This window comes from Phoxinus phoxinus, assembly GCF_949152265.1.
Source record: "Phoxinus phoxinus genome assembly, chromosome: 17".
Lineage (NCBI taxonomy): Eukaryota > Metazoa > Chordata > Actinopteri > Cypriniformes > Leuciscidae > Phoxinus > Phoxinus phoxinus.
In genome coordinates, this window is record NC_136892.1 from 31,920,453 (window position 1) to 31,939,374 (window position 18,922).

The 18,922-nt window shown below is 33.5% G+C and overlaps 1 protein-coding gene and 1 long non-coding RNA gene across 3 annotated transcripts in view; one reads left to right on the forward strand and one right to left on the reverse strand.

The window, feature by feature from the left end:
• Window positions 1-18,922, forward strand: part of LOC306984794 (uncharacterized protein) — a 73,639-nt gene that overhangs the window by 41,371 nt on the left and 13,346 nt on the right. The window contains exon 1 of one of the 2 annotated variants that reach the window (XM_079586497.1): window positions 15,689-16,130. The exons of the other annotated variant lie outside the window; for it this stretch is intronic. The gene's annotated coding sequence lies outside the window, so the exon portion shown is untranslated. Of the gene's footprint in view, window positions 1-15,688; window positions 16,131-18,922 lie in introns of those variants that run through there. 2 annotated transcript variants of the gene reach the window in all.
• LOC306984872 lies at window positions 13,002-15,196 on the reverse strand. The gene is made up of 3 exons (XR_013794676.1): window positions 15,066-15,196; window positions 14,470-14,589; window positions 13,002-13,959 (listed from the first exon to the last, which is right to left on the reverse strand). It is a non-coding gene; the product is annotated as an uncharacterized lncRNA (long non-coding RNA).

Below are 18,922 nucleotides of genomic sequence, written 5' to 3' on the forward strand. Positions count from 1 at the left end.
TCTTTAGGTACTAGAACTTATTCATTAGTTACTCTTTAGGTACTAGTACTTAGTCATTAGATACTAACTAGTACTTATTCATTAGTTACTCTTTAGGTACTAGTACTTATTCATTAGTTACTCTTTAGGTACTAGTACTTATTCATTAGCTACTCTTTAGGTACTTGTACTTATTCATTAGCTACTCTTTAGGTACTAGTACTTATTCATTAGCTACTCTTTAGGTACTAGTACTTATTCATTAGCTACTCTTTAGGTACTAGTACTTATTCATTAGCTACTCTTTAGGTACTAGTACTTATTCATTAGATACTAACTAGTACTTATTCATTAGCTACTCTTTAGGTACTAGTACTTATTCATTAGCTACTCTTTAGGTACTAGAACTTATTCATTAGCTACTCTTTAGGTACTAGTACTTATTCATTAGCTACTCTTTAGGTACTAGAACTTATTCATTAGTTACTCTTTAGGTACTAGTACTTATTCATTAGTTACTCTTTAGGTACTAGTACTTATTCATTAGCTACTCTTTAGGTACTAGAACTTATTCATTAGCTACTCTTTAGGTACTAGTACTTATTCATTAGCTACTCTTTAGGTACTAGAACTTATTCATTAGCTACTCTTTAGGTACTAGTACTTATTCATTAGTTACTCTTTAGATACTAGTACTTAGTCATTAGCTACTCTTTAGGTACTAGTACTTATTCATTAGCTACTCTTTAGGTACTAGAAGTTATTCATTAGCTACTCTTTAGGTACTAGTACTTATTCATTAGCTACTCTTTAGGTACTAGAAGTTATTCATTAGCTACTCTTTAGGTACTAGTACTTATTCATTAGTTACTCTTTAGATACTAGTACTTAGTCATTAGATACTAACTAGTACTTATTCATTAGTTACTCTTTAGGTACTAGTACTTATTCATTAGTTACTCTTTAGGTACTAGTACTTATTCATTAGCTACTCTTTAGGTACTAGTACTTATTCATTAGTTACTCTTTAGATACTAGTACTTAGTCATTAGATACTAACTAGTACTTATTCATTAGTTACTCTTTAGGTACTAGTACTTATTCATTAGTTACTCTTTAGGTACTAGTACTTATTCATTAGTTACTCTTTAGATACTAGTACTTAGTCATTAGATAATAACTAGTACTTATTCATTAGTTACTCTTTAGGTACTAGAACTTATTCATTAGCTACTCTTTAGGTACTAGTACTTATTCATTAGCTACTCTTTAGGTACTAGAACTTATTCATTAGCTACTCTTTAGGTACTAGTACTTATTCATTAGATACTCTTTAGATACTAGTACTTAGTCATTAGATACTAACTAGAACTTATTCATTAGTTACTCTTTAGGTACTAGTACTTATTCATTAGTTACTCTTTAGATACTAGTACTTAGTCATTAGATACTAACTAGTACTTATTCATTAGCTACTCTTTAGGTACTAGTACTTATTCATTAGCTACTCTTTAGGTACTAGTACTTATTCATTAGCTACTCTTTAGATACTAGTACTTATTCATTAGATACTAACTAGTACTTATTCATTAGCTACTCTTTAGATACTAGTACTTAGTCATTAGATACTAACTAGTACTTATTCATTAGTTACTCTTTAGGTACTAGTACTTATTCATTAGTTACTCTTTAGGTACTAGTACTTATTCATTAGTTACTCTTTAGATACTAGTACTTAGTCATTAGATAATAACTAGTACTTATTCATTAGTTACTCTTTAGGTACTAGAACTTATTCATTAGCTACTCTTTAGGTACTAGTACTTATTCATTAGCTACTCTTTAGGTACTAGAACTTATTCATTAGCTACTCTTTAGGTACTAGTACTTATTCATTAGATACTCTTTAGATACTAGTACTTAGTCATTAGATACTAACTAGAACTTATTCATTAGTTACTCTTTAGGTACTAGTACTTATTCATTAGTTACTCTTTAGGTACTAGTACTTATTCATTAGCTACTCTTTAGGTACTAGTACTTATTCATTAGCTACTCTTTAGGTACTAGTACTTATTCATTAGCTACTCTTTAGATACTAGTACTTATTCATTAGATACTAACTAGTACTTATTCATTAGCTACTCTTTAGGTACTAGTACTTATTCATTAGCTACTCTTTAGGTACTAGAACTTATTCATTAGCTACTCTTTAGGTACTAGTACTTATTCATTAGTTACTCTTTAGATACTAGTACTTAGTCATTAGATACTAACTAGTACTTATTCATTAGTTACTCTTTAGGTACTAGTACTTATTCATTAGTTACTCTTTAGGTACTAGTACTTATTCATTAGTTACTCTTTAGATACTAGTACTTAGTCATTAGATACTAACTAGTACTTATTCATTAGTTACTCTTTAGGTACTAGAACTTATTCATTAGCTACTCTTTAGGTACTAGTACTTATTCATTAGCTACTCTTTAGGTACTAGAACTTATTCATTAGCTACTCTTTAGGTACTAGTACTTATTCATTAGTTACTCTTTAGATACTAGTACTTAGTCATTAGATACTAATTAGTACTTATTCATTAGTTACTCTTTAGGTACTAGTACTTATTCATTAGTTACTCTTTAGATACTAGTACTTAGTCATTAGATACTAACTAGTACTTATTCATTAGATACTCTTTAGGTACTAGTACTTATTCATTAGCTACTCTTTAGGTACTAGTACTTATTCATTAGCTACTCTTTAGATACTAGTACTTATTCATTAGATACTAACTAGTACTTATTCATTAGCTACTCTTTAGGTACTAGTACTTATTCATTAGCTACTCTTTAGATACTAGTACTTATTCATTAGATACTAACTAGTACTTATTCATTAGCTACTCTTTAGGTACTAGTACTTATTCATTAGCTACTCTTTAGGTACTAGAACTTATTCATTAGCTACTCTTTAGGTACTAGTACTTATTCATTAGCTACTCTTTAGGTACTAGAACTTATTCATTAGTTACTCTTTAGGTACTAGTACTTATTCATTAGTTACTCTTTAGGTACTAGTACTTATTCATTAGCTACTCTTTAGGTACTAGAACTTATTCATTAGCTACTCTTTAGGTACTAGTACTTATTCATTAGTTACTCTTTAGGTACTAGTACTTATTCATTAGCTACTCTTTAGGTACTAGAACTTATTCATTAGCTACTCTTTAGGTACTAGAACTTATTCATTAGCTACTCTTTAGGTACTAGTACTTATTCATTAGCTACTCTTTAGGTACTAGAACTTATTCATTAGTTACTCTTTAGGTACTAGAACTTATTCATTAGCTATTCTTTAGGTACTAGTACTTATTCATTAGCTACTCTTTAGGTACTAGTACTTATTCATTAGATACTAACTAGTACTTATTCATTAGCTACTCTTTAGGTACTAGTACTTATTCATTAGCTACTCTTTAGGTACTAGAACTTATTCATTAGCTACTCTTTAGGTACTAGTACTTATTCATTAGCTACTCTTTAGGTACTAGAACTTATTCATTAGTTACTCTTTAGGTACTAGTACTTATTCATTAGTTACTCTTTAGGTACTAGTACTTATTCATTAGCTACTCTTTAGGTACTAGAACTTATTCATTAGCTACTCTTTAGGTACTAGTACTTATTCATTAGCTACTCTTTAGGTACTAGAACTTATTCATTAGCTACTCTTTAGGTACTAGTACTTATTCATTAGTTACTCTTTAGATACTAGTACTTAGTCATTAGCTACTCTTTAGGTACTAGTACTTATTCATTAGCTACTCTTTAGGTACTAGAACTTATTCATTAGCTACTCTTTAGGTACTAGTACTTATTCATTAGTTACTCTTTAGATACTAGTACTTAGTCATTAGATACTAACTAGTACTTATTCATTAGTTACTCTTTAGGTACTAGAACTTATTCATTAGCTACTCTTTAGGTACTAGTACTTATTCATTAGTTACTCTTTAGATACTAGTACTTATTCATTAGATACTAACTAGTACTTATTCATTAGTTACTCTTTAGGTACTAGTACTTATTCATTAGTTACTCTTTAGGTACTAGTATTTATTCATTAGCTACTCTTTAGGTACTAGTACTTATTCATTAGCTACTCTTTAGGTACTAGTACTTATTCATTAGATACTCTTTAGGTACTAGTACTTATTCATTAGCTACTCTTTAGATACTAGTACTTATTCATTAGATACTAACTAGTACTTATTCATTAGCTACTCTTTAGGTACTAGTACTTATTCATTAGCTACTCTTTAGGTACTAGAACTTATTCATTAGCTACTCTTTAGGTACTAGAACTTATTCATTAGTTACTCTTTAGGTACTAGTACTTATTCATTAGTTACTCTTTAGGTACTAGAACTTATTCATTAGCTACTCTTTAGGTACTAGAACTTATTCATTAGCTACTTTTTAGGTACTAGAACTTATTCATTAGCTACTCTTTAGGTACTAGAACTTATTCATTAGCTACTCTTTAGATACTAGTACTTATTCATTAGCTACTCTTTAGGTACTAGTACTTATTCATTAGCTACTCTTTAGGTACTAGTACTTATTCATTAGCTACTCTTTAGGTACTAGTACTTATTCATTAGCTACTCTTTAGGTACTAGTACTTATTCATTAGCTACTCTTAAGGTACTAGAACTTATTCATTAGCTACTCTTTAGATACTAGTACTTATTCATTAGCTACTCTTTAGGTACTAGAACTTATTCATTAGCTACTCTTTAGGTACTAGTACTTATTCATTAGCTACTCTTTAGGTACTAGAACTTATTCATTAGCTACTCTTTAGGTACTAGTACTTATTCATTAGTTACTCTTTAGGTACTAGTACTTACTCATTAGCTACTCTTTAGGTACTAGTACTTATTCATTAGCTACTCTTTAGGTACTAGTACTTATTCATTAGTTACTCTTTAGGTACTAGTACTTACTCATTAGCTACTCTTTAGATACTAGTACTTATTCATTAGTTACTCTTTAGGTACTAGAACTTATTCATTAGCTACTCTTTAGGTACTAGAACTTATTCATTAGCTACTTTTTAGGTACTAGAACTTATTCATTAGCTACTCTTTAGGTACTAGAACTTATTCATTAGCTACTCTTTAGATACTAGTACTTATTCATTAGCTACTCTTTAGGTACTAGTACTTATTCATTAGCTACTCTTTAGGTACTAGTACTTATTCATTAGCTACTCTTTAGGTACTAGTACTTATTCATTAGCTACTCTTTAGGTACTAGTACTTATTCATTAGCTACTCTTAAGGTACTAGAACTTATTCATTAGCTACTCTTTAGATACTAGTACTTATTCATTAGCTACTCTTTAGGTACTAGAACTTATTCATTAGCTACTCTTTAGGTACTAGTACTTATTCATTAGCTACTCTTTAGGTACTAGAACTTATTCATTAGCTACTCTTTAGGTACTAGTACTTATTCATTAGTTACTCTTTAGGTACTAGTACTTACTCATTAGCTACTCTTTAGGTACTAGTACTTATTCATTAGCTACTCTTTAGGTACTAGTACTTATTCATTAGTTACTCTTTAGGTACTAGTACTTACTCATTAGCTACTCTTTAGATACTAGTACTTATTCATTAGTTACTCTTTAGGTACTAGAACTTATTCATTAGCTACTCTTTAGGTACTAGTACTTATTCATTAGCTACTCTTTAGGTACTAGTACTTATTCATTAGTTACTAGTTCTTATTTATTAGACACTAGTGCCTATTAAATTGGTACTAGTACTTATTCAATAGTGACTAGTAATTGTTCTTTTGTTACTAGTAACAAATTAAAATGTTTGCCATTGGCTTCTATGGGGATCTGTCATTCAGATATCAACTATTCAGTTCTGACTAGTACATATATTAGCTACTAGTACTTATTCATTAGCTACTAGTACATATTCATTAGACATTAGTATCTTTTGTAATTGTTACTAGTAACTATTCTTATTTTAAGTGATATTGCAAGCCATATGTATATTTGATAGACTATTGTTGCCATTGTTTCACAAATGCCTCATATGTTCAATGAAAATAATGAAACCAGACAGAAACAAAACACATCCCTTCATAAATCATAGAGTTTTATGCACTATTATTCTTGTACATCTGTGTGAGATGACCATGCACTGCTTGAGCGATGACACTGACACGAGTATTTTCACATTGTTGCTTTATTGTTCAGTTCATCTTGTGTACAGGTAACACTAAGTGTTTACTGCGCATGTGCAACACAACAGAGGATCAATACGGGTGTCGGAGAACAAAACATGCAACACTTACAATGCAATTCACAACAATTTTAACCAGTTCTCCCTACCTTCGCGCAATTATGTTTCCGTAGATTACATAAATGGCTGAATCTCTTCCCACATGAAGAGCACTGGTGCGGCTTCTCTCCAGTGTGAACTCGCTCATGATCTTTCAGGTGTCCTGACTGAGAGAAACTCTTTCCACAGTGTGAACACTTGTACGGTTTCTCTCCAGTGTGAACTCTCTGGTGTGATTTTAAGTGGCTGGATGTAGTAAAGCTCTTCCCACAATCAGAGCACACATAAGGTCTCACACCAGCATGAATACGCTCATGCACTTTTAAAGGTGCAAGATGTGAAAACCTCTTTCCACAAAAAGAACAAACATGAGGCTTCACAGCAGCGTGAACTTTAAGGTGTTGTCTTAAGTTTGATGGATAAACAAATGTTTTCTCACACTGATCACAGCTGAACGATCTCACTCCAGAGTGACGGCGCAGATGATCTTTGAGAGAGATTTTGTAACCGAAACTCTTTCCACACTGAGAGCAAGTGAACGGTTTTTCTCCAGTGTGAATCCTCATATGATTATTTAGCTCTCTTTTCTTAATGAAACTCTTTCCACACTGAGTGCATGTATGAGGCCTTTCTCCAGTGTGAATCATCATGTGTATGTTCAGGGCTGATTTACATACAAAACTCTTTCCACACTCAGAGCAGGTGAAAGATCCTTCAACTCCAGATTGTCCAGCTTGTTTCTGTGTGAACTTCTCCTCAGTTTTTGAAACGACTGCATTTCCATCTTCATTTTTGAAATAATGAGATTTTTGAAACTGATGCTGTTTGTCTTCATTCACTTCCATCAGGTCTAAAATAAACAAAATTAAATTGCCATAATTTAATAATAGGATAAATGAGAAACAAAAATAAACAATAAAAAATCTCAATTTAGCACAAATCCAATTTACTACTGAGTCTACTAGTGTCTTTTAGATGTAGCCCCGCCCCTTTTCAGCGCTGCGCTCGTTGTCTTTGTCTTCCGGTTTACATTTTCACAGCGATCTTGCGTATTTATGAATGAACGACTCGTTTTAAAATCTTCCCGGTCTACTGACATTTGTTAAGACATCTGCTTTAAACAATACAATCCTCATGATAACTTTCGTTAACTTTACATAAGTAAATCCACTTCAAAAACGAATTACTCCTGGACAGCGATGCCATAGAAATATACAGAGCGACCGCAAAAACGGAAGTTCAAAGACAATATTATAAAGATGGCGCTCGTTTCTCTAGCGCATAAGGTCTATTGTCACATGTCAGTTTTCACCTTAATGTTCCTCATCAGTCATTAAAGAGAATGAAGGAAAACACCAACCTATTTGTTCCTCTGTATCTTCATCTTTTATTCTGCAGGGTTCTTCCTTAATCTCCATCTTTACAATAGTATGTCCGTAGTTTCTCCTGGAGTAATTCCTCCTGCTTGCTTCTTCTTCTCCTGTGGGAAGATGGGAATATTCCCAGCATTTAAACTCTCATGAACGGCTGTGGGAGCTTCACTGACTGAAGGAGTGAATTGTGGTCGTTGTTGCTCATTTAGCAGATGATCATCACACTTACAATCACTCTAGATTATCCACAGTTTAAGCGTTTTACTCTAACCTTTTAAAAACTATTTAATTCCTCAAACTTTTATGTTGCTCTTACATTAGATATAATTTACATGCATTAAAACTCTGTTTAACATGTTTAATTTGTTCATTACATAAAATAAAAACAACACATAATCTTCACAAATTGTAATGTGAAAAAAAAACAGTTAACGAGTTTAGGTTTCACGAGCGTAACGTTAGTGAACAACATCAGTCGGTTCATTTCGATTCATTTCTGAGTGAATCACTAAGTTAAGTGAACTGACTTGTTTAATCGTTTGGATTTAGATTTCTCTTATTACATGATAAAATAAATACTCACAGTCTGAAAACAGCAGATTTAGAGCAGAATGAACGGCTGTGTTCCACTTCTCGTGTTTATGTTCCCTTCCCTCGCTCACTTCTCTTCTTCTTCTAGACTCGGGTGTGTGTCATTGCTTCGGTTGCTCGAGCGCCTCTACTGGCGGAAAACATATTAAACTATCTAACATTCATAGATTAATGTGCTTCTAATGTGCATAGATTAATAATCTTTTATTTTGGCTGATATTAGGGTAGAGTGGGGAAAACGCCCCCTTACGGAAAATGTGACATTACACTGTGAAACAAAACATAAATGTGACTAGAATTGCCATCTCAGTTTTGAGTGACTATGGCAGGAGTTATTCACCAAATATTAGAATTGCTCAGCCTTCATAATTAATTAGTATTTTGACTGAAAATATTTTTGTACAATGCGTAGCTTTTGCCCCAGCGGTTGGGTAAACCAACCTTTCTTACCAACCAGTTTGCTTCATAGATCAACAGCACAATTAACAGACTATAGTTTTAATCTCTTAAAGTAAAAGGCAAGTAATGTATCAACATGTATGTATTGATATTTATTTAAGGAATGTCCAAAACATTTTACATTTATATTTATACATATAACTGAGCCTTGCAAACAAATATGTTGTAATGCATAAATCAATAAATAAACAAACAGAAAACCCTAAATAAATATTAAAGTTATAAATTAGTATATTTATGTGAAATATATTCAATAAATGCATTAAAAGCAACTATGTTTTATCATTGGGTCACCTAACCACCTTCCATCAGTTAACTGTGCTAGAAAGCTAGCTAGTTACTTATTCATGCTTACTTGAGGTAATTTTTTCATGTTTTGTTCAAATATTTAGATTTTACCACCTAGTTATACTGCATTAAGAGCAAAACAAATGATTTGTTAGACATACATATATGACCCGGGGGCATAGTTTCTCTCTATCATAATGACTATAAAAACATATTTATGTCTATCAAATCATTTGTACTTATTCATTAGTTACTCTTTAGATACTAGTACTTATTCATTAGCTACTCTTTAGGTACTAGAACTTATTCATTAGCTACTCTTTAGATACTAGTACTTATTCATTAGTTACTCTTTAGATACTAGTACTTATTCATTAGTTACTCTTTAGATACTAGTACTTATTCATTAGCTACTCTTTAGATACTAGTACTTATTCATTAGCTACTCTTTAGGTACTAGTACTTATTCATTAGCTACTCTTTAGGTACTAGTACTTATTCATTAGCTACTCTTTAGGTACTAGAACTTATTCATTAGCTACTCTTTAGGTACTAGAACTTATTCATTAGTTACTAACTAGTACTTATTCATTAGCTACTCTTTAGGTACTAGTACTTATTCATTAGCTACTCTTTAGGTACTAGAACTTATTCATTAGCTACTCTTTAGGTACTAGTACTTATTCATTAGCTACTCTTTAGGTACTAGAACTTATTCATTAGTTACTCTTTAGGTACTAGTACTTAGTCATTAGATACTAACTAGTACTTATTCATTAGTTACTCTTTAGGTACTAGTACTTATTCATTAGTTACTCTTTAGGTACTAGTACTTATTCATTAGCTACTCTTTAGGTACTAGTACTTATTCATTAGCTACTCTTTAGGTACTAGTACTTATTCATTAGCTACTCTTTAGGTACTAGTACTTATTCATTAGCTACTCTTTAGGTACTAGTACTTACTCATTAGCTACTCTTTAGGTACTAGTACTTATTCATTAGCTACTCTTTAGGTACTAGTACTTATTCATTAGATACTAACTAGTACTTATTCATTAGCTACTCTTTAGGTACTAGTACTTATTCATTAGCTACTCTTTAGGTACTAGAACTTATTCATTAGCTACTCTTTAGGTACTAGTACTTATTCATTAGCTACTCTTTAGGTACTAGAACTTATTCATTAGTTACTCTTTAGGTACTAGTACTTATTCATTAGCTACTCTTTAGGTACTAGAACTTATTCATTAGTTACTCTTTAGGTACTAGTACTTATTCATTAGTTACTCTTTAGGTACTAGTACTTATTCATTAGCTACTCTTTAGGTACTAGTACTTATTCATTAGCTACTCTTTAGGTACTAGAACTTATTCATTAGTTACTCTTTAGGTACTAGTACTTATTCATTAGTTACTCTTTAGGTACTAGTACTTATTCATTAGCTACTCTTTAGGTACTAGAACTTATTCATTAGCTACTCTTTAGGTACTAGAACTTATTCATTAGCTACTCTTTAGGTACTACTTATTCATTAGTTACTCTTTAGATACTAGTACTTAGTCATTAGGTACTCTTTAGGTACTAGTACTTATTCATTAGCTACTCTTTAGATACTAGTACTTATTCATTAGTTACTCTTTAGGTACTACTTATTCATTAGTTACTCTTTAGATACTAGAACTTATTCATTAGCTACTCTTTAGATACTAGTACTTATTCATTAGCTACTCTTTAGGTACTACTTATTCATTAGTTACTCTTTAGATACTAGTACTTAGTCATTAGCTACTCTTTAGGTACTAGTACTTATTCATTAGCTACTCTTTAGGTACTAGAACTTATTCATTAGCTACTCTTTAGGTACTAGTACTTATTCATTAGTTACTCTTTAGATACTAGTACTTAGTCATTAGATACTAACTAGTACTTATTCATTAGTTACTCTTTAGGTACTAGTACTTATTCATTAGTTACTCTTTAGGTACTAGTACTTATTCATTAGCTACTCTTTAGGTACTAGTACTTATTCATTAGTTACTCTTTAGATACTAGTACTTAGTCATTAGATACCAACTAGTACTTATTCATTAGTTACTCTTTAGGTACTAGTACTTATTCATTAGTTACTCTTTAGGTACTAGTACTTATTCATTAGTTACTCTTTAGATACTAGTACTTAGTCATTAGATACTAACTAGTACTTATTCATTAGTTACTCTTTAGGTACTAGAACTTACTCATTAGCTACTCTTTAGGTACTAGAACTTATTCATTAGCTACTCTTTAGGTACTAGTACTTATTCATTAGTTACTCTTTAGATACTAGTACTTAGTCATTAGATACTAACTAGTACGTATTAATTAGTTACTCTTTAGGTACTAGTACTTATTCATTAGCTACTCTTTAGGTACTAGTACTTATTCATTAGCTACTCTTTAGGTACTAGTACTTATTCATTAGCTACTCTTTAGGTACTAGTACTTATTCATTAGCTACTCTTTAGATACTAGTACTTATTCATTAGATACTAACTAGTACTTATTCATTAGCTACTCTTTAGGTACTAGTACTTATTCATTAGCTACTCTTTAGGTACTAGAACTTATTCATTAGCTACTATTTAGGTACTAGTACTTATTCATTAGCTACTCTTTAGGTACTAGAACTTATTCATTAGTTACTCTTTAGGTACTAGTACTTATTCATTAGTTACTCTTTAGGTACTAGTACTTATTCATTAGCTACTCTTTAGGTACTAGTACTTAGTCATTAGATACTAACTAGTACTTATTCATTAGCTACTCTTTAGGTACTAGTACTTATTCATTAGCTACTCTTTAGGTACTAGAACTTATTCATTAGCTACTCTTTAGGTACTAGTACTTATTCATTAGCTACTCTTTAGGTACTAGAACTTATTCATTAGTTACTCTTTAGGTACTAGTACTTATTCATTAGTTACTCTTTAGGTACTAGTACTTATTCATTAGCTACTCTTTAGGTACTAGAACTTATTCATTAGCTACTCTTTAGGTACTAGTACTTATTCATTAGTTACTCTTTAGGTACTAGTACTTATTCATTAGCTACTCTTTAGGTACTAGAACTTATTCATTAGCTACTCTTTAGGTACTAGAACTTATTCATTAGCTACTCTTTAGGTACTAGTACTTATTCATTAGTTACTCTTTAGGTACTAGTACTTACTCATTAGCTACACTTTAGGTACTAGTACTTATTCATTAGCTACTCTTTAGGTACTAGTACTTATTCATTAGTTACTCTTTAGGTACTAGTACTTACTCATTAGCTACTCTTTAGATACTAGTACTTATTCATTAGTTACTCTTTAGGTACTAGAACTTATTCATTAGCTACTCTTTAGGTACTAGTACTTATTCATTAGCTACTCTTTAGGTACTAGTACTTATTCATTAGCTACTCTTTAGGTACTAGTACTTATTCATTAGTTACTAGTTCTTATTTATTAGACACTAGTGCCTATTAAATTGGTACTAGTACTTATTCAATAGTGACTAGTAATTGTTCTTTTGTTACTAGTAACAAATTAAAATGTTTGCCATTGGCTTCTATGGGGATCTGTCATTCAGATATCAACTATTCAGTTCTGACTAGTACATATATTAGCTACTAGTACTTATTCATTAGCTACTAGTACATATTCATTAGACATTAGTATCTTTTGTAATTGTTACTAGTAACTATCCTTATTTTAAGTGATATTGCAAGCCATATGTATATTTGATAGACTATTGTTGCCATTGTTTCACAAATGCCTCATATGTTCAATGAAAATAATGAAACCAGACAGAAACAAAACACATCCCTTCATAAATCATAGAGTTTTATGCACTATTATTCTTGTACATCTGTGTGAGATGACCATGCACTGCTTGAGCGATGACACTGACACGAGTATTTTCACATTGTTGCTTTATTGTTCAGTTCATCTTGTGTACAGGTAACACTCAGTGTTTACTGCGCATGTGCAACACAACAGAGGATCAATACGGGTGTCGGAGAACAAAACATGCAACACTTACAATGCAATTCACAACAATTTTAACCAGTTCTCCCTACCTTCGCGCAATTATGTTTCCGTAGATTACATAAATGGCTGAATCTCTTCCCACATGAAGAGCACTGGTGCGGCTTCTCTCCAGTGTGAACTCGCTCATGATCTTTCAGGTGTCCTGACTGAGAGAAACTCTTTCCACAGTGTGAACACTTGTACGGTTTCTCTCCAGTGTGAACTCTCTGGTGTGATTTTAAGTGGCTGGATGTAGTAAAGCTCTTCCCACAATCAGAGCACACATAAGGTCTCACACCAGCATAAATACGCTCATGCACTTTTAAAGGTGCAAGATGTGAAAACCTCTTTCCACAAAAAGAACAAACGTGAGGCTTCACAGCAGCGTGAACTTTAAGGTGTTGTCTTAAGTTTGATGGATAAACAAATGTTTTCTCACACTGATCACAGCTGAACGATCTCACTCCAGAGTGACGGCGCAGATGATCTTTGAGAGAGATTTTGTAACCGAAACTCTTTCCACACTGAGAGCAAGTGAACGGTTTTTCTCCAGTGTGAATCCTCATATGATTATTTAGCTCTCTTTTCTTAATGAAACTCTTTCCACACTGAGTGCATGTATGAGGCCTTTCTCCAGTGTGAATCATCATGTGTATGTTCAGGGCTGATTTACATACAAAACTCTTTCCACACTCAGAGCAGGTGAAAGATCCTTCAACTCCAGATTGTCCAGCTTGTTTCTGTGTGAACTTCTCCTCAGTTTTTGAAACGACTGCATTTCCATCTTCATTTTTGAAATAATGAGATTTTTGAAACTGATGCTGTTTGTCTTCATTCACTTCCATCAGGTCTAAAATAAACAAAATTAAATTGCCATAATTTAATAATAGGATAAATGAGAAACAAAAATAAACAATAAAAAATCTCAATTTAGCACAAATCCAATTTACTACTGAGTCTACTAGTGTCTTTTAGATGTAGCCCCGCCCCTTTTCAGCGCTGCGCTCGTTGTCTTTGTCTTCCGGTTTACATTTTCACAGCGATCTTGCGTATTTATGAATGAACGACTCGTTTTAAAATCTTCCCGGTCTACTGACATTTGTTAAGACATCTGCTTTAAACAATACAATCCTCATGATAACTTTCGTTAACTTTACATAAGTAAATCCACTTCAAAAACGAATTACTCCTGGACAGCGATGCCATAGAAATATACAGAGCGACCGCAAAAACGGAAGTTCAAAGACAATATTATAAAGATGGCGCTCGTTTCTCTAGCGCATAAGGTCTATTGTCACATGTCAGTTTTCATCTTAATGTTCCTCATCAGTCATCAAAGAGAATGAAGGAAAACACCAACCTATTTGTTCTTCTGTATCTTCATCTTTTATTCTGCAGGGTTCTTCCTTAATCTCCATCTTTACAATAGTATGTCCGTAGTTTCTCCTGGAGTAATTCCTCCTGCTTGCTTCTTCTTCTCCTGTGGGAAGATGGGAATATTCCCAGCATTTAAACTCTCATGAACGGCTGTGGGAGCTTCACTGACTGAAGGAGTGAATTGTGGTCGTTGTTGCTCATTTAGCAGATGATCATCACACTTACAATCACTCTAACTTAGATTATCCACAGTTTAAACGTTTTACTCAAACTTTTTTAAAAACAATTCAACTCCTCAAACTTTTTATGTTGCTCTTACATTAGATATAATTTACATGTATTAAAACTCTGTTTAACATGTTTCATTTGTTCATTACATAAAATAAAAACACAACTCATAATCTTCACAGATTGTAATGTAGGGGAAAAAAACAGTTCAAGTAGTTTAAGATTCACGAGCGTAACGTTAAACAACATCAGTCGGTTCATTTCGATTAATTTCTGAGTGAATCATAACGGACTCGTTTAGTCGTTTGGATTTAGATTTCTCTTATTAAATGATAAAATGAATGTACTCACAGTCTGAAAACAGCAGATTTAGAGCAGAATGAACGGCTGTGTTCCACTTCTCATGTTTATGTTCCCTTCCTTCGCTCACTTCTCTTCTTCTTCTCCTAGACTCGGGTGTGTGTCGTTGCTTCGGTTGCTCGAGCGCCTCTACTGGCGGAAAACAATTCATATCATATTAAACTATCTAACATTCATAGATTAATCAATGTGCTATCTTTCATTTTGGCTGATATTAAGGTAGAGTGGGGGAAAACATGCTTTTTCTTTCACGTACTGTTTTCGCCTACTAAAAGAAAGTAGGAATATTCTAACGCACTATTAGTATACGTACGTCCGAATCTCGCGATAGTTAGAACGTCACCCAGGTATTTCTCGCCTACTCTTTTATGAAGACAGAGGATTCGTACATACTTTTTCGCTCGCCTACTCTTTTTCCCTACTAGGGAAGTATGCGGTTTCGAACGCAGCCAGGGAGGTTGCCGTTGGGTGTAAACATACATGGCAATAAAGCTCTTTCTGATTCTGATTGTTCTGATTCTGTAGTGCGCGTTCATGTGTTTTGGAGGAGGCGTGGCTTTGGAGACGCTCTGATCTCGTGCTTTCAAGACTAGCTTACTATTGGTTGCCTCTCTGAAACTGAAAGAGAAACTTTACTTTGAGTTTCATTTCTAAGCTACTATGAAAAATGGCGTCTAGATCTTTTGCAGAGGAGGATTTTTCTTGTCCGGTGTGCTGTGACATTTTTATAAACCCTGTTCTTCTGTCGTGTAGCCACAGTTATGTTCAAGCTGTATTCAGAGGGTTTGGGAAAATAAAACACTTAAAGAATGTCCGGTTTGCCGAAGAAAATCTTCAAATGACCATCCTCCGGTAAATTTGGCTTTGAGGAACTTGTGTGAGAGTTTTCAACAGGAGAGACCGAGATCTGGACCTGGAGTCTGTAGTGTTCACAACGAGACTATCAAACTCTTCTGTCTGGATGATCAACAGCCCGTGTGTGTGGTGTGTCGAGACTCCAGAAAACACACCGACCACAGATTCTGTCCTGTAGATGAAGCTGTCGCGGACAATAAGGTCAGATGACGTTTAAAACATTTGATTAAATCAAATATCAATGATTATTGATAGACAATTTCATCTTGACAAATGATGCTAAAAAAAAATACTCGTGGGTTTATTTACACAGGAACATTTCAAAGACATTTTTGATCTCCTGTAGTCAATCATTGTAGCCTATCCTTTAACTCATCTTTGATCACCAAAATGACATATTTAAAAGTTTTTTTCCTGTGAAAAAAATTCTTAATGTCTTAGGCTATGTTTACATGGAAACGATCTGAAGAGAAAACGCAAAAGTGGCGTTGCGTTATCACTTTTTATTCTGCGTTTAGACGAGCGTTATGGGGGCAGATCTGCGTGCATATGGTGACGCTAAAGTGTGTGATATTGGATGTAGTGTGCACTCCAGGCGGCTAGGTGGCGATGTGGAGCACTGAAAGTGAAATAGACACTGACACTGTTTTTCATGTTTAATACGGTAAAGCTGCTGTTTTAACCCTCTGTGCTCTTTTCGTGTCGCTCAGAATTATTATTATTTTTGTCAATGAAATTAATGCTATATTTTAGTTTGATAATGTTTTGTTATTTTCCTGTACTGCCGCATGCCTGTGACGCACGCATACGCGACGCCGTCACTGTCTAGTAGACTTTTGCGTTTTTACCATTATTACCGTTTAGACGGGAACGCGATGGTGGAGCGTTTTTAAGATTTCCACTCTGGAGGGTGGTTTCACTTTTTTGCGTTTTTGTTAGCCCCAAAAACGCTGTCGCCGTGTAAACGAAAGGCACATCCGATAAAATATTTTTACGTTTTCACCCGCGAGCGTTCTCGTGTAAACAGGGTCTTAAATAGCTTGAATGTAACTACACACAGACCCACAAAGAGAGATCACGAAAGTTCAAAATGCTTGATCGTCACGCGATTCGCGCAGACTTCAGTTCAGATAGTTCCAGGAAGTGCTACGGCAATTCGATAGAAAGTCCGTTTCTCAATATGCGTTCTTGTCTGTACTTGTGTTCTTGTGGACAGTGGTCTTGTGAAACGTCATCAGTCGCTAAGTACTGTTCCAATTCAAAGTTCACATGTAGCCAAGTCCAGTTCAAATCCCCGGATGTGTTCTTGATCCGCTCCTTTTAGCGAGGATGCTTTGAGAGGTGACTTGTGCGGACTTGAAACAGACCGGTATCCCAGAATGCATTTCGCACCAACCAACATGCGTCAATAGCAGAGGAGAAAACCCAATATCAAAATACTACTGTTATTGTGTCACGAAATGTAATTTTAACAGTGTTTCAGTCGAGAATGTAGTTGTTTAAAGTTCGATCTTTGGTCTCATTAATCTAGTTTGTTCCATGGCAAAAAGTTTTGGCTGAGGGCAAAGTGAAGTTTCATAACTTTACATATTTAGGCTATTTAACTCTATTAGAGAGCTGACTTATGTTTGACTGAATTGTTTGCTTTATTTCTCATTGTAAAGCTTCTTATACCTTTAGGCTTATACTTTTATACTGGATATTATTAATCATTAAAACTGACATTTAAAAAAAGAGACAGGGTTGTGTAATTTTATTTTATATATTTTAAAATATATAGATTTTATATATATATATATATATATATATTGATCTCTTCACTGTATGTAGCTACATGTATAATAAAATAAAATGACACAACCCTGTCTCTGTTTGTTAAATGTCAGTTTTAATGATCAGTAATGTTTCATTATATTTTTTATGAAAACAAAAAGAAGCAGGTTTGTGTTTTATATTTCGTGTTGTTATGCAGTGAAGATAATCAATATATGCGTTGCCTGAACCACAAATATGACCATTTAATATGTTTAAGATTTTTTTAATGAAAAGAGGCAGAGTTGTGTTTTATAACATATTTTCTTTTATTGTTGCCTAAAATAAATGATCAAGAACACTGCTGTTCCATTTGCAGAATAACCGGACTTGCGTCCTCTCGTCCTCGGGAGTTCGTTCTCCTGAGTCGAACTTGGCAAGTCCGAACTACCAAGGACGCAAGTCTGAAGTTTGCGTACTTGGTATTGAGAAACGGCCGCTTCACGTGCTATGGTAATTATGGTAAATACCAAAAGCCGACGTGGGAAAATGCTCATGAACACCCCCTCATGTGGTATTTTCCACTGGGCAGCTCGTAGAATATTTTGATGCACGAGTTGCCGAGATGAGATAGCCTTTGACCTTTTCAAAATGGCGGAGAGCAACGCAAGAGTCGTGAATAAACATTGTACACAACTAAACGTTTTTTGCTACTGTTAGCGGATAGTTTTTGTAGCCTATACAATGTTGTGTCATTAACAATTGTAATATAATGCATTAACACTCAGTGTCAGTTTAAAAAAATACCGTTATATACAGAAAATATACAGCATATTATTTACTGTTTGAGTTTTGATAAATCATCTTCTTGCTGAAGCAGATGACTTAGGGTGCTTTCACATCTGTAGTTCGGTTCATTTGGTCCGGACCAAGGGAGAAAAATTATACTTTGTAGCATTTTTCAGGCGTTTTGGTTCCTTTTCACACCACACTGATTGCTCTGGTCCGAATCAGTTTATGAAACGAAACAAAATGCAGTCACGTGACAACATCCACATCACTCGTTGGCCAGATGGGTCTTGAACGTATTTTCATAACTGCACTTTGATTGTCAGAATTAACGTGCGGGAAAATTCCAACAGAACTGACGGAAGTAAACAAAGAGGAGGAAAATCCGGCAGACAACACGTCGCTTTTTACTATGGAGAAATGACTTTGTGGGCTGATTGTATCCCTCGTCA